We start from the raw sequence: 16339 nt of genomic DNA, 5'->3' as shown, positions 1-16339 counted from the left end.
TATCTGTGAAAGTAAGGGGGAGATGTTTATGGTGGGGTGGGAGGTTGAGGCAAATCACCTGGCCTCTGATTACATGCAGCCAGGCACCAGGGTGGTTAGAAGAGCACAGCAGGGCATGCTGTGCATCAGAGAAAATTTGAAAACCAGTTTCATGACTGGCCAGGCTACAGTGTGAAAGTTCAGTTTGTTTCTCCTTGATGAAAACCTGCCCCCTTGGTTCACTCTACTTCCCTGTAAGCCACCCGCCCTCCCCTCCCCCCTTTGATCTCCGCTTGCTAAGGCAATAAATTCATGCATTCTTTATTAATTCATCACACAAATGGGGGGATAACTGCCAAGGTAGCCCGGGAGGGGTGGGGGAGGAGGGAAGCACAGGGGTGGGTTAGTTGTAGGGGCACCCCCTAGAATAGCATGCAGCTCATCATAGAAGTCCCATGTCTGGGGGTCTGACCCGGAGTGGCCATTTGCCTCTCTGGTTCTTTGGTAGGCTTCACGCGGCACTGCTGCGGGTCCCTGTTATAACCTCTGTCCTTCATGCCCTTGGAGATTTTTTCAAATATTCCGGCATTTCATCTTTTGTAACGGAGTTCAGATAGCACATATTTGTCTCCCCATACAGCTATCAGATGCAGTACCTCCCATTCGGTCCATGCTGGAGCTCTTTTGCTGTTCTGGGACTCCATGGTCACCTGTGCTGATCAGCTCGCTACGCTGACCAAACAGGAAATGAAATTCAGAAGTTCGCGGGGCTTTTCCTGTCTACCTGGCCAGTGCATCTGAGTTCAGAGTGCTGTCCAGAGCGGTCACAATGGAGCACTCTGGGATAGCTCCTGGAGGCCAATACCGTCAAATTGCATCCACACTACCCCAAGTTTGACCCAGCAGGGTCGATTTCAGCGCTAATCCCCTCCTCTGGGAGGAGTACAGAAATCGATTTTAAGAGCCCTTTAAGTCGACAAAAATGGCTTCGTCGTGTGGACGGGTGCAGGGTTAAATCACTCTAACGCTGCTAAATTTGACCTAAACTTGTAGTGTAGACCAGGGCTAAATCTCTACTTTCACAGCCTCATAAATTTGTCTGCAATTTTTCTTTTAGGCTGAAATTTCCTGAGCTTATAGTGTAACCCAATAAGACTTTTAGTTTTGTTTTGTTTTAAATGTTTGAATAAAGGTAGTAGATACTTTGAGTCAAGAGTGGCGGAAGCTTCCTAAAAGTGTTGGGGGGCAGTGGTGCTCGAACCGTGGCCCTGCCCCCTGCACCACCTCTTCTCCTTGAGGCCCCACCCCCACACTGCCCCTTCTCCACAACCCCCTGCCCTTGCACCACTCATTCCCTAGAGGCCCTGCTCTCACTCCACCCCTTCTCCCCAAGTCTCCACTCCTGCGTGACCTCTTCCCTCAAGGCCCCACTCCCGCGCTGCCTTATTCTCCCAATACCCTGCCCCCCCACCCATTCCTCTACACCCCGTACCCCATCACTCGTCCTTACGTCCAGTAAAAAGTGGTGGGGCCACTGTTCTGATACCCCTGCTTTGAGTTACACTGGACATTTTGTTAAACATAAGGCCGATTTTGGTACTTAGATAATGCAAAAACAGGTTAATTTCTAAATTTCAATCCTGCAATGAACTTTTTTCCTGAGCAAGGACAAGAGCCATTGTCATGGCAGAAGAAAAATCGTTAACAAATAAAAAATTATGTGACTGCAGATAAGATCCTAGCCATTGACTGTGCTTTATTTTTGGATATTAGTGTAGATTTCTAGTAATCCACACATTTGAGTATAGATCTCTCTGGAGAGATACAGTTAGTGAGATTTTTAAAGATTTTTTTTCATTTAAAATAAGAGAGGACTGTATTTTTTACTTGGTCATGCCTTATTTAAACTTTCTTCTAACTATTGGTTTTCTTAGGCTCATATACATGTTTCTGTGCTACTCTTTTCACTTCAATATTTCCTTGTGAGACATAATCCCTGTCTGCATTCTCCATGTACTGTAGAACTGCTTCCTCCTGCTCATAAAGCGACCCCTTCAAAACCCTATAGGAATTTATTATAGAAGCATAGAAATGCAGGACTCAAGAGGTTAGCTAAATCCAGCCCCCCTGCACTGAGGCAGGGCAAAGAATACCTAGAGCAGGGGTCGGCATCAGCAACCTTTGGCACGTGGCCCATCAGGGTAATCCGCTGGCAGGCTGTGAGACATTTTGTTTACTTTGGCTGTCTGCAGGCACATCCCCCTGCAGCTCCCAGTGGCCACGGTTTGCTGTTCCCGGCCAATGGAAGCTGCTGGAAGCTGCGGGTTGAAGGGACATGCTGGCCGCTGCTTCCCGCAGCTTCCATTGGCCAGGAATGGTGAACTGCAGCCACTGGGAACTGCAGGGGGACGTTCTGCAGACGGTCAAAGTAAACAAAATTATCAGGTCATCTTGCAGGACCCCACTAGATATGTCCTTCCAGTTTGACAGTGAACCATTGATAACTACTCTTTGAGTATGACATTTTAATCAGTTTTGTACCCACCTTATAGTAATTTCATCTAGACCACATTTCCCTAGTTTGCTTATGAGAATTTCATGTGGGCCTGTGTCAAAAGCCTTACTAAAATCAAGACAAATCATTTCTACTGCTTCCCCCATCTACTAGGCCAGTAACCCTGTCAAAGTAGAAAATTAGGTTAGTTTGGCATGATCTGTTCTTCATGTTGCCTATTACTTACCCTATTATCCTCTCGGTGGTTATAAATTGATTCTTTCATAATTTATTCCAGTATCTTTCCAGGTATTGAAGTTAGGCTGATTGATCTATAATTTCCCAGGTCATCTTTATTACCCCTTTTTAAAGATAGGAACTATGTTTGTCCTTCTCCAGTCCTTTGGGACCTCACCCGTCCTCTGTGAGTTCTCAAATGCAATCACTAATGGTTCTGCAATTGCCTCAACTAGTTCTTTAAGTAGCCTGGAGTGTAAAGAGTCTGCTGACTTGAATATATCTAACTTATCTAAATATTCTCTCTCTTGTTCTTTCCCTATTTTGGCTTGTGTTCCCCCTTCCCTTGTTAATATTAGTTGTGTGAAGCATCTGGTCACAATTAACCTTTTTAGTGAAGACTGAAGCACAACAGGCATTGAAAAACTCAGCCTTCTTTGGTGTTATCCTGTGTCCTTCTCCTGTCCTGCCTTCAATGCTACTGTATTTTGTATATACAGTAAAAAATGTTCAGCCATCCACTGCTGTCCATTCTTCCCTGCTAATCTTTCCCTTCCCTCACTACTGAGAAAAAAAAATCAGTCTGTCTCTAATTGCTGCTCTGTTCATTTCCCCCTTCCAAATTTCTGCATTTTGTTCTTTTGGCATCTCTCTTTTTTCTGCTTTTCATCTTGAGCACTCAGTGCTGTTTTGCTGACCACTCATGCACAATCCACTCTCTTTTGTCTCGGTATGGATAAAAGTTTTATTTATTATGACATGAAGCTGGCATTTCTCAGTCTGCTGCTCTGTCATTAAAGTGTACATCTGGACATTTTTATATCAGATCTATGGCAATCATACTGAGAGTTAAATTGCATGAAGCTTCCAGCTATTTTGTTGTTGTTGTTGTTGTCTGTTTGTTTCTGTGAAGCTTTCAGCTCTTCCGTGTTCCCCTCATTTAATAATAGGCACCAGGCCATCAATGTTGTAAGACATTTCACACCTCTTCATAAATGGTGAATTAAGTATATACAATATTCATATATGCTATTGAAATGGAATGGAATAATGGGGATCATTTCTTGCTTAGCCAACTGTTCTTTCATTGATAACTCATGTAGTGCCATGTAATCGTTTTCACTATTTGGTCCTTAACCCTCCCATGCTACACGAAAAGATGATTGAGGCTACAGGTCAACATTTATCCATTAGCTTCTTGGCCTGAAGCTCTAGAGGGTAAGGAGCTGTGTTTTGCCATCTACTGGTGAACAAGGGGAGAATTGGCCACCAAGCTGTTTCAACTGCATAAGGTATTTACCAAGAACTACAGATGGACAGATGTTGCAGAAGGAACAGAGCTCTCTGCTCCCATCTATTGGTGAACAGTGAGAAGTATGGCTATAGGGAGAGCTTCATTTGCATAATCTTTCAGCCCAGAATTCCTCCATATCCAACATAACTGTAAGCAAAGTCTGAAGTTGGGGTGGATAGTGGAAATGAAGAGAGAAATTTTTTTCTACCTTGTGGAAAGCAATGCCTTCCTGGTGGTAAGAACTCTGCTCAAGGTTCCTATTTGCTACTGCTTACTGTTCTCTAAGGGTCCTGTAAGGACGTTTTATAGGACAAAACTCAGAGGTGGCTCTTTAATGGGGTGCACTGCAGAGAGGGCTTTTCATTGAAACTGCAGAGAACAGCAGCAGAGATGAGTGAATTCCAGTAAGGCCTCTCTTATCCAGCCACCACATAAAACTTGAAATCATTATAGTTGGGTTAGGTGGCAGAGCCTGACCACAGGACCAGGTAGCACTTCCCAAGGGACTGAAGGCAAGTCTACCAAGAACACACCTCAGGAATCTGGTACTATGCTATGTACTGACACCAAACCATGACCACCAAATAATTTTCAGAGTCACTGATTACTGGATAAAGTCCCACATTCAGTAAGTATGGCCTACATCCCTTGTTTCTAGATATATACATTTACATTTAGCAGTATTAAAATGCATATTTTGGCTTGCACCCATTATGCCAATTGATCTAGATCACTCTGAATCAGTGAACTGTCCTCTTCATTATCTACCACTCCCCCAATTTTTGTGTCCTCTGCAAACTTTAACAGTGATGATTGATAAAAAATTTAAATGGCATAGGACCAATCCCAGAAGGGTTATAGTTACAACATGGAATTTAAATAGAAGATTGCATTGCAGCATCTTTCATTAGTTTACAGCTCTCACAAAGAATGAAAGTGATACTGTTGGCAAGAAGAAATTATTTACATTACAGTAGCACTTCAGGCCCCAAAGAAGATCAGATTCTATTTTGCTAAGCACTGTACACGGGAACTGGTAAAATCAGTTAGTTGGGTTCCTACAGAGATTCATGGATTTTAGGGCCAGAGGGATCATTATAGAATCATAGAGGTTAAGGCCAGAAGGAACCACTATATCATCTAGTCTGACCTCCTGTATACCACAAGCCATCAATGCCACACTAAACCCAACAACTGAAATGAGACCAAGTAAATCAGACCCACAGGAGACTACATTATTATGTGGCACAGACAGAGAATAGGAGTGAACCAGTGCCAAAGTGAACCAGTGCCTGAGGCCCCTGCAATGGCAGGGAAATGATTAAATGAGATATATCTAGATAATCCTGGCAAATGATCTGCACCCACACACTGCAGAGAAAGGTGGAAAACTCCCAAGGTCACTGCCAATCTGAGCAAGAATCAGGCAGCCAAACACCTGAGAGAATAGTCGGTGTCACCTCAGAGCCAGGGTCCATCCTGCCTAGTATCCCATCCCCACTTGTGGTAATGTAATGCTTCAGAGGAAAGAGAAATAAAAACCCTCCCAGAATACATTGGAGGAAAAAAATCCCTTCCTGATCCCTGCTGCTGGCCAGCTGAAATCCTGAAGCATGAGCTTTAGGAACATAAGACACAAACCAGAAGTGAGCCCCAGGGCTGTTGCACGATCAATCCCACAATACAGTTGACCTCATAAATTTGTTCAGATGTCTCATAAAACTAATTAAGTTGTTTGCCACAACTCCTGTTGGGACGCTGTTTCTGAACCTCATCCCTCTGATGGCTAGAAACCTTCTTCTAATTTCCAACCTGAATTTTTTAATGGCCAGTTTATATCCATTTGTTCTTGTGCAAACATTATTCTTTAGCTTAAATAGCTCTTTACCCTCCCTGGTATTTATCCACCTAATGTATTTATTGAAAACAATATCTATCCCCTCTTGGACTTTTTTTTTTTTTGGTCAGACTAAACAACCCCAGCTCTTCCAATCCCCTGTCTTAATATAAGCTGTCCATTCCCCTGGTCATCCTTGTAGCTCTTCTCTGCATCTGTTACAGTTTAAATTAAACTTTCTTGAACATAGTGACCAGAACTGGAAACAATATTCCAAATAAGGTATTACCAATGCCTTGTACAATGGCACTAATACCTCTTTGTCTCTACTGGAAATGCCCCACCTAATACATACTAGGATTGCAGTTGCCTTTTTCACAGGCACTCCACATTGGTGGCTCATAGTCATAATCATCTAGTCTGAGGTCCTGCTTAACACAGGATCTCCAGTTTGAGATAGTAATTCCTACATTGAACCAAAACACCTGCAGCTGAATTAAAACATGTATTTTTAGACTGACACCCAGTCTTGATTTAGACTCCAAGTGCTGGAAAGATTTTTACAACCCTGAGTATGCTGTTCCAATGTAACACTCACTGTTAGGAAATCAGCTGCAATTTTTTGTTTGAATTTTCTCAAATTCCAGTAATTGCTATGCATTTGTCCGCTAAATTAAATAACCCTCAATTATAAAATATCTTATCTTTGTTTAGGTACTTACAGACCATGATCACTTTAACCTTCCTTTTTGATAAGCTAAGTAGACAGAGTTCCTTAAGTCTCTCATTGGAAAGTGTATTATTCATACCTTAAATAATTCCTGTAGCAGTTTTCTGAACCCCCTCCAAGTTTTCACTATTCTTTTTATAGTGTGCACACCAGGGCTGTATACAGTATTCCAGCACTGGTCTCATCAATGCCATATACAAAGTTGATAACACTGTCTTCAACTATTTGATATTCTCCAGTTAAAAATCCATGGATTGTTTCAGTCCTTTTCACCTCACCATCACAGTGAGAAAGAGAGTTCTCATGAAGATGTATACACAACAGGTGTCACTCTCTCCAAGAACAATATTAATAGAGTTTGTGCTGTGACCACATTTGCATGCATTACCTGCTCCTCTCTCTGATGCCAGGGTTGGAGAGACAGCAGAAATGAGAGTGAAGGACTACAGAAAGCTCCCTCTGATCCCTCCAAACATTGCTTTACTGGGACCTGGCTTGCTTACCAGAGATGTAGGAGCAAGGCTTTCATTAGTTTGGTTCAAAAGGAAGAGTTTACTTGGAGACCCAGACAGGCTTGCTTCAGCCAGGGGAAATCATTATAAGAAGAATACAGAGAGAGTCCTAACCTGGGGTCTCTGGCAAGAAAAAACAGTCCTCTGATGTGAGTAAGCGGGTTTCTAGTCTTTGTGCCCCCTGGTCAAACCTTGATCTGGAAACCTACTGGCTCTGTTGCATCCCTGGATTGGGAGACAAGAGAGAAAGACCATTTCAATCATCTTTCTCAGAGCCTGTAAGCTACTTCTCCTTCCAGCCTATGTACCCTCCTTCATCAGCCAAGATGGGGGGTCTCTCTAGGTGGCAAGCTGAACAGCACCGCAGGTGAGCCTCTTTACCAGCCTGATATAACATGGGGGTATATACACCTCATTACACTGTATATGACAGTTATTCACCTATGCTAGAATTGTGATATATCAGATTCCACAGTGTTGACACTGACCTTTTAAATGATGGACACTATGTTTCTTATTATGAATTCAAAAGGGGGGGGGGAATCACAGCCTTCCCAAAAGAAAAACAACTGGGTCTACAGTTGAATTTTAGTTAAAAAAAATTCTCTTTCCAAAATACAGAACAGATTTTATTATACCTTTTATAACTCATTTATATTTTTAACTTTCACAGACCAAAATCAGATGTGGGCAGCATAATGCAGTATAATATCCCTCATGTATAAATTCTGATTTTTACAGTAACATTTCTTATTCAGAAGAGCTAGTTACAAAGTGCCTATGATTGATTTGTTTATATGCAGAATTATCTGAATAATTTAATGTGGACTGAATGTTTATTCTTATCTAATATATGCCTTTGGTTACAAAATTTATTCTGTTAATGACAGTGGTAAAAAGCTTCAATAAAGGACCATTCTTCACAGCCATATAAATCAGAGATTGAAAAAATTGTTAGGTCATTTACTTCATTCCTTGCCAGGATTGTGGCACACTGTATATGATCAAGTGCTTTGTACAGTCCATTTTTAAATGAGTCAAATGCTTGGTTACCTACCAGTCTTTTTTGGAGCTATACTAGGCTAGCTCGTAATTATGACATTTTTCTAGGCATTCAGTTTAAATTTACTTTTTCTTAATTTTATTCCATTACTCCTAATTATAACCCTATGAAGCACTATAAACTCTCTCAGACCTTGTTGACATTCTGCAGATTTTGGTATGCAGTCATCATATGGCTCCCACCGCTCTCACACTCATCAGTGGAATGAAATATAAGCGTACCTGCATGCATGTACTTCAACCCTTAAAGAGTGGGTGAAAGCCAGAATAAAACATTTCTAAACTACATTTTAAGGTACTGAAAATCACAGCATATTGTACCCACACAGGATTTTAAATTATCCCAATACTTAGAAATCTTTGGGGTAATGACAGATACAGTCAAATATGCCTAAAAGATTCCTAGATTACAGTGAAAACAATGTTATGATCCAGCAACAGGAAAATCCAGACAGAGAAGAAGCTTTTATGGAGCATCTTCCTACCCATAGAGAGGATCTGATTAAGATTAGGGGAATAATAAAGAAGCTGGACGCAAAGTATGATTTTGAGTTATTTGGATACACCATAGCAACGAATGGTTTTCATAGGTCACAGACTGACAAAGTTATTAATAGAGTTGCACTGGATTTTGGATTAAAAGTATTTGGAAAAATATAGGACATTTTTGTGATAAGCATTCAGGTTCAGATCCTAAAAGGTATTTAGGTGTCTGTGTGCCTCTTTAGGCACCTAAGTACACCATGTAAGTACCATTGACATTTTGAACACTGCTGCCTAACCCCATAGGTGCCCAAGTCCCCTGTGTGTCTATGTTTCTGCCACTCAGAATTCACAAAGTCACCAAAGCCATGATGGCACACCACAGCTAATGAGCAACTCAGAGTTCTAGCTCAAGCCAAAGCCCTGGATGCCCCAAAGTGGGATTCTCAAAGTAGGAGGGAGAACCTAATTTGCCACCCTGTGGAATGAACTGTTGTTCCAGGACCTGAACCCTTCAGTTCCAACCACAAGATGTCAGTGCCATCTGCAGTGAAGCCTTGTGCCTCTACACCACCTCTGGCAGTCTCCCTTCCAAACTCCTTGGTATCTTAACTTCAGTGGCACATGATATAATGGACAACCCCTGGCTCTGGTTCCACCAGGACTCCCCTTAAAAAAGAGGGGAGGTTCCTGAATGGAACCTGGAGGGATGAATACAGGTTGCAGGAAAGAAGAGTTTGCAGGGTGTACCAGGAAGTCAGTCTGTGTGCATATGGCTGGAATGCCAGCAGCAGCACCTCTGTAAATAATTCTCTTAATAAATAGAATCATAGACTTTAAGGTCAGAAGGGACCATTATGATCATCTAGTCTGACCTCTTGCACAACGCAGGCCACAGAATCTCACCCACCCACTCCTGTATCAAACCTGTGTCTGAGCCATTGAAGTCCTCAAATCATGGTTTAAAGACTTCAAGATGCAGAGAATCTTCCAGCAAGTGACCCTTACCCCACGCTGCAGAGGAAGGCAAAAAAACCCCAGGGCTTCTGCCAATCTTCCCTGGAGGAAAATTCCTTCCCAACCCCAAATATGGCGATCAGCTAAACCCTGAGCATGTGGGCAAGACTCACCAGCCAGACACCCAGGAAAGAATTCTCTGTAGCAACTCAGATCCCACCCCATCTAACATCCCATCACAAGCCATTGGGCATATTTACCACTAATAGTCAAAGACCAATTAATTGCCAAAATTAGGCTATCCCATTATACCATCCCCTCCATAAACTTATCAAGCTTAGTCTTGAAGCCAGATATGTCTTTTGCCTCCACTACTCCCCTTGGAAGTCTTCACTCCTCTGATGGTTAGAAACTTCGTTTAATTTCAAGTCTAAACTTCCTGATGGCCAGTTTATATCCATTTGTTCTTGTGTCCACATTGGTACTGAGCTTAAATAATTCCTCGCCCTCCCTGGTATTTATTCCTCTGATATATTTGTAGAGAGCAATCATATCTCCCCTCAGCCTTCTTTTGGTTAGGCTAAACAAGCCAAGCTCTTTGAGTCTCCTTTCATAAGACAGGTTTTCCATTCCTTGGATCATCCTAGTAGCCCTTCTCTGTACCTGTTCCAGTTTGAATTCATCCTTCTTAAACATGGGAGAACAGAACTGCACATAGTATTCCAGCTGAGGTCTCACCAGTGCCTTGTATATCGGTTCTAACACCTCCTTATCTCTACTGGAAATACCTCGCCTGATGCATCCCAGGACCGCATTAGCTTTTTTCACGGCCATATCACATTGGCGGCTCATAGTCATCCTGTGATCAACCAATACTCCGAGGTCTGTCTCCTCCTCTGTTACTTCCAACTGATGCGTCCCCAGCTTATAACAATAATTCTTGTTATTAATCCCTAAATGTATGACCTTGCACTTTTCACTATTAAATTTTATCCTATTACTATTACTCCAGTTTACAAGGTCATCCAGATCTTCCTGTATGATATCCCGGTCCTTCTCTGTATTAGAAATACCTCCCAGCTTTGTGTCATCCGCAAACTTTATTAGCACATTCCCACTTTTTGTGCCAAGGTCAGTAATAAAAAGCTTAAATAAGATTGGTCCCAAAACCGATCCCTGAGGAACTCCACTAGTAACCTCCCTCCAGCCTGAGAGTTCACCTTTCAGTACAACCCATTGTAGTCTCCCCTTTAACCAGTTCCTTATCCACCTTTCAATTTTCATATTGATCCCCATCTTTTCCAATTTATCTAATAATTCTCCATGTGGAACCATATCAAATGCCTTACCAAAATCGAGGTATATTAGATCTACTGTGTTTCCTTGGTCTAAAAAAATCTGTTACCTTCTCAAAGAAGGAGATCAGGTTGGTTTGGCATGATCTACCTTTTGTAAAACCATGTTGTAATTTGTCCCAATTACCATTGACCTCAATGTCCTTAACTACTTTCTCCTTCAAAATTTTTTCCAAGACCTTGCATACTACAGATGTCAAACTAACAGGCCTGTAGTTGCCCGGATCACCTTTTTTCCCTTTCTTAAAGATAGGAACTATGTTAGCAACTCTCCAATCATACGGTACAACCCCTGAGTTTACAGATTCATTAAAAATTCTTGCTAATGGGCTTGCAATTTCATGTGCCAGTTCCTTTAATATTCTTGGATGAAGATTATCTGGGCCCCCCGATTTAGTCCCATTAAGCTGTTGGAGTTTGGCTTCTACCTCGGATGTGGTAATATCTACCTCCATGTCCTCATTCCCATTTGTCATCCTACCATTATCCCTAAGCTTCTCATTAGCCTCATTAAAGACTGAGGCAAAGTATTTGTTTAGATATTGGACCATGCCTAGATTATCCTTAACCTCCACTCCATCCTCAGTGTTTAGCAGTCCTACTTCTTATTTATTTGTTTTCTTCTTATTTATATGGCTACAGAACCTTTTACTATTGGTTTTAATTCCCTTTGCAAGGTCCAACTCTACATGGCTTTTGGCCTTTCTCACTTTATCCCTACATGTTCTGACCTCAATAAGGTAGCTTTCCTTGCTGCTCACTCCCATCTTCCACTCCTTGTAGGCTTTCTGCTTTTTCTTAATCACCTCTCTGAGATGCTTGCTCATCCAGCTCGGTCTACAACTCCTGCCTATGAATTTTTTTCCCCTTTCTTGGGATGCAGGCTTCTGATAGTTTCTGCAACTTTGATTTGAAGTAATTCCAGGCTTCCTCCATCTTTAGATCCCCAAGTTCTTCAGTCCAATCCACTTCCCTAACTAATTTCCTTAATTTTTTAAAGTTAGCCCTTTTGAAATCAAAAACCCTAGTCACAGATCTATTTTTGTTTATCCTTCCATTTAGTTTAAACTGAATTAGCTCATGATCACTCGAACCAAGGTTGTTCCCTACAATCATTTCTTCTATGAGGTCCTCACTACTCACCAAAACCAAATCTAAAATGGCATCCCCTCTTGTTTGTTCAGCAACTACTTGGTGAAGGAATCCATCAGCTATCACATCTAGGAAAATATGAGCCCTATTATTATTACTAGCACTTGTCCTCCAGTCTATATCCGGGAAGTTAAAGTCTCCCATGATCACACAATTCCCATTAGTATTTACTTCATTAAAAACATTAAAAAGGTCTGTATCCATATCCTAATCGGATCCCAGTGGTCTATAGCACACCCCAAGCTCTATCTCAGAGCAGGCTCTAGTAGCTTTCTTCCCCAATGTGATTTTTGCCCAGACAGACTCTGTCTTATCCATTCCATCCCTTCTTATTTCTTTACAGTCTACCTCATCATTGATATACAATGCTACTCCACCACCTTTGCCTTTATTTCTGTCTTTCCTAAACAGCACATACCCTTCAATACCTGTACTCCGGTCATGACTACTATTCCACCATGTTTCTGTTATCCCTATAATATCCGGTTTCACTTCCTGCACCAGTAACTCTAGTTCCTCCATTTTGTTACCTAGGCTCCTCGCATTGGTGTACAAACATCTTAATTCTTGCTGTTTGGCTTTGCTCACATTCTTTACTCGATTAGGCCCAGACATTCTACCCACAGTATCACCTATTAGAATGTTATCTACACTACCCTTTCTCCGTATGTCCATTCTCCTACCCACGGCTGTATCCTTTCTTATTTCGTTTTCTTCCCTCTCAATGTTAAAATCCATCGTGGAGATTACCTGGACATCTCCCAACCATCTACCCCAAATTCCTAGTTTAAAGCTCTCTTAATCAGTTGTGCCAGCCTTCCCTCCCTACTCAGGTGAAGTCCATCCCAAGAGAACAGTCCTCTGTCCATGAATGCCTCCCAGTGGCCATACATCCCAAAGCCCTCCTTATAGCACCACTGCCTGAACCATCTGTTGATTGTCATAATCTTGTCACACCTTTGTTGCCCTTCTCTAGGAACAGGCAGAATCCCGCTGAAGATCACCTGAGCATCGATTTCCTTAAGCGTCTTCCCCAGCCTGGCATAGTCTCCCTTGATAGGTTCCAGTGAGAATCTAGCCGTATCATTCATTCCCACATGAAGGACAATCAGTGGATTCTTTCCCGCTCCCGTTAGGATCCTCTTCAGCCTCAGGTCCACATCCCGTATCTTTAGTACCCGGCAGACAGCACACCCTTCTGTTCTCTGGATCAGCTCTGATTATAGGCCTGTCTATTCTTCTCAGTAAGTTGTCTCCAATCACATAGACCTGCCTTTTCCTGGTGACAGTGCGATTCTCCAGTCCATCCCCTGTTCCCTCTGGCTGCAAGTCCTCTTGATTCCTATTCACTCTTGCAATCCTCCACCACCCATCCCGTAACCTCCTGGCGCTCATGTTTGGTGTTGTTATCTCCATTGATTCTTCCCCTCTTCTTATAGGACTAGTCGCTCTTCTCTTCTTCCTTGCCCTCTCACCTTCAGTGATCACCTGCTGTGCTCCTTCTTCATTTTCCAACTCCTCAAACCTGTTCCTGAGCTCTATTTCTCCTTCACCAGCCTGTCTTTTCCTCTGCCTGGTTCTGTTAGTCACATGCTTCCACTGTCCACTTTCCTCACCCAGCAGTCTCCCCTCATAGTTCTTTGGTCCTGCTTCCATCTGCAAGTCTGAGCTTTTCCCTTCAGACTCCTCATCTCTTTGCTCCATCATCCGCTCGAACCTCCTTCTAAACTCAACCAGAGTTTTCATCTGCATCTCCAATCCTCGGATCTTTTCTTCCATTAGCTCTATCAGGCGGCACTTCATGCAGATGAAGCTCTTATCAGGTATCCCCTCCAGGATCATGTACATGCCGCAGCTTCCACATCCAGTCATCTTCATTGTGACTTCCACTGCTTGGGTCACTACCACTGCTGCCTCTGTATCTGTCATAGCCTTCTCACCTAAATCCTATAAAACTGGGAAATACAAACCAAAACACCACCACCCACAGCAAAACAAACCCCCAACAAGCACCAAAACACTGCTAGAACACTGCATACTCCCTTCACTAGCCCGTCTGATCCTCTGCATGCCTGTCTTAGTCTTCCCCCAAACTCCCATTGCAAACTCCCCTGTTTACAGCTCTGTTTTCTGGCTCCTGTGCCACTGCAGCTGTCTATGCCGCTGCCTGACTGGCTGGCTACCTTTATAGGACCCCTAGTCAGAGAAGCCCCGCCCCCTAATCAGGGCTCAGTTTCTCTCCCAGCACACTGCCCCTACCAGCCTCCACACATACAGCTAGTTTATTTTTGCAAGCATGGAGTCCTCGCATGTTATTCCTTAGCATGTGGTATATGAAACACAGCAAATGGGTTCTATGGCAAAAGTAATTGAGGTCTAGGCTATATTACCATTCCCAAGTAATTGTCACAAAGTCAGTGGGGAGTGTGGGGGAAAGAAGGTAGAAGCTGTGCATCCACCTGACCTCACACAGACTCAACACAGGGCCATTCACCCTCTACCTCAGCTCCCTATTCCCTGTCTCTTTCCCCTGGTGGGGCCCCAATAGCAGAATGACCTTCCAGGGTCTGGGAGAAGGAGGGAAAAGATACTACTATGAAGGTGGCTGACCCACTCTCCAGCTTCCACACACAGTGTGTGGAGATGCATATTTAGAGTGTCCCATATGAATGCAGAGCATGTGGTATGGCCAAGATCTGAGAAGCAGTAATATTGAAAGAGACTAAAGGGGTGGGAAGGGAATAATGAAGATCAAAATAGGCATGAGTTTGCAAGAGAATATTTGGATGTAATTTTAGGATACTTAAATTATGGAGCTGGGTAAGTATAGTCTCTCTCTATTCAACTCTGTTGCATCTGCCAAAGGAATATTGCATTTGGTAATGGTAAGCTACTGACAAATAAGAGAGTTTAGAAATAAGACAAATAAGAACAGTCCCAAAACTGATGAGTGGGCTGGAGCACTGACTTATGGGGAAAGATTAAGAGCTAAGCAACAAGTCACTGATGTCAGTCTACAAATATTTGAGAAGTATAAAACAGTGACACTAAGCAAGGTAATGAGAGTGATAGGATGAAATTAAGACGGAAAATGTCGGATTAGTGTGAAAAAAAAACATCTTCCTGACACTGGTAGTGAGATTTACTAGGATGTGGAAAAGTCTCCCACAGAAAATGGCAGATATCCCATCTTTGTGGATATTAAAATAAGACTGGATAAAGCACTAGAGACTATACTATAGGAAAAAATCCATTACTGTTGGGGATATTGGGTACATAGCAGGTAACCTAATAAGTCTTTTCTGTGACTCATTTCTATAATTCTGTGATGCCAAACTGTACTTTTCACATTTTCTTATAAGCCTTTTTCCACACTGTTTCTTATGGCTGGAGCTGCCTCTTTCTTTCTGAGTTTCACCATTTCTGATTAGGATATTACTATGATTTACTATGTTTGGTAGGAAGATTTATATGCCAAGTTGCCATTAAAATCTTATGATGCGCGATATTAAAGAGTCAGAACATTAGTCTTACTACCATTATACTGTACCTTCAATAGGCATAAAATGAGGGCAAGGTCTTGTAGTAAATTGTTTTCCAAGGCTTTTTAAAACTTAAACTTTGACGAAAAGTACATGTCTTTCTAACAGTCTAATCTCTTTCAACTTTTCTCAATTAGTCTGGTTAATTGGAAAGTCTGATGGGTTTTTATTTAGCACTACATAAAACCTTTTGGCTTTAGCCAGGTTTTACAGAATTTAGATTATGTTTTAGTTTTTATTCATGAGAACTATAGTGTCAGTGTTAAAAGTCAATCCTGGGCTTTTGTCCACAATATGGGTAAGAATTATAACACTTTGGTGCTCTCTGCATTTTCTTGGAAGTAAGTCAGATTTCCTGAATTGAGGAGAGTGATAAAAAGTAATGAATGAAGTAATGTGAGAGTTGCGATGAGTGAGCAACTCACTCTTTATTCAGTGACAATTCTTTTTCTGTTAGTGAATTATTCACAAACAGCTTGTCATTCCAACTAATGGGTTTGTGGTCCATATTGTTTGATTAATCTCTTTTCTAGCATTGCTCACAAACTGTTCAATGTTTTTGTTATTTGTGCTTTGCTATTCAGAGCTGTACGAGTGGTTACCTTTGTCATATGGTATTATGAGAGAGACACACACACACACAACAGCAGATAAGCAAGCCTGTGGAATTTTAGGATATTAAAAAATCGTTGTTTCTAATTCTGT

This window comes from Terrapene carolina, unplaced genomic scaffold (genome assembly GCF_002925995.2).
Source record: "Terrapene carolina triunguis isolate 2854851 unplaced genomic scaffold, T_m_triunguis-2.0 Scaffold58, whole genome shotgun sequence".
Lineage (NCBI taxonomy): Eukaryota > Metazoa > Chordata > Testudines > Emydidae > Terrapene > Terrapene triunguis.
The sequence above is the reverse complement of the archived record's forward strand: the minus strand, read 5'-3'. Positions refer to the sequence as shown.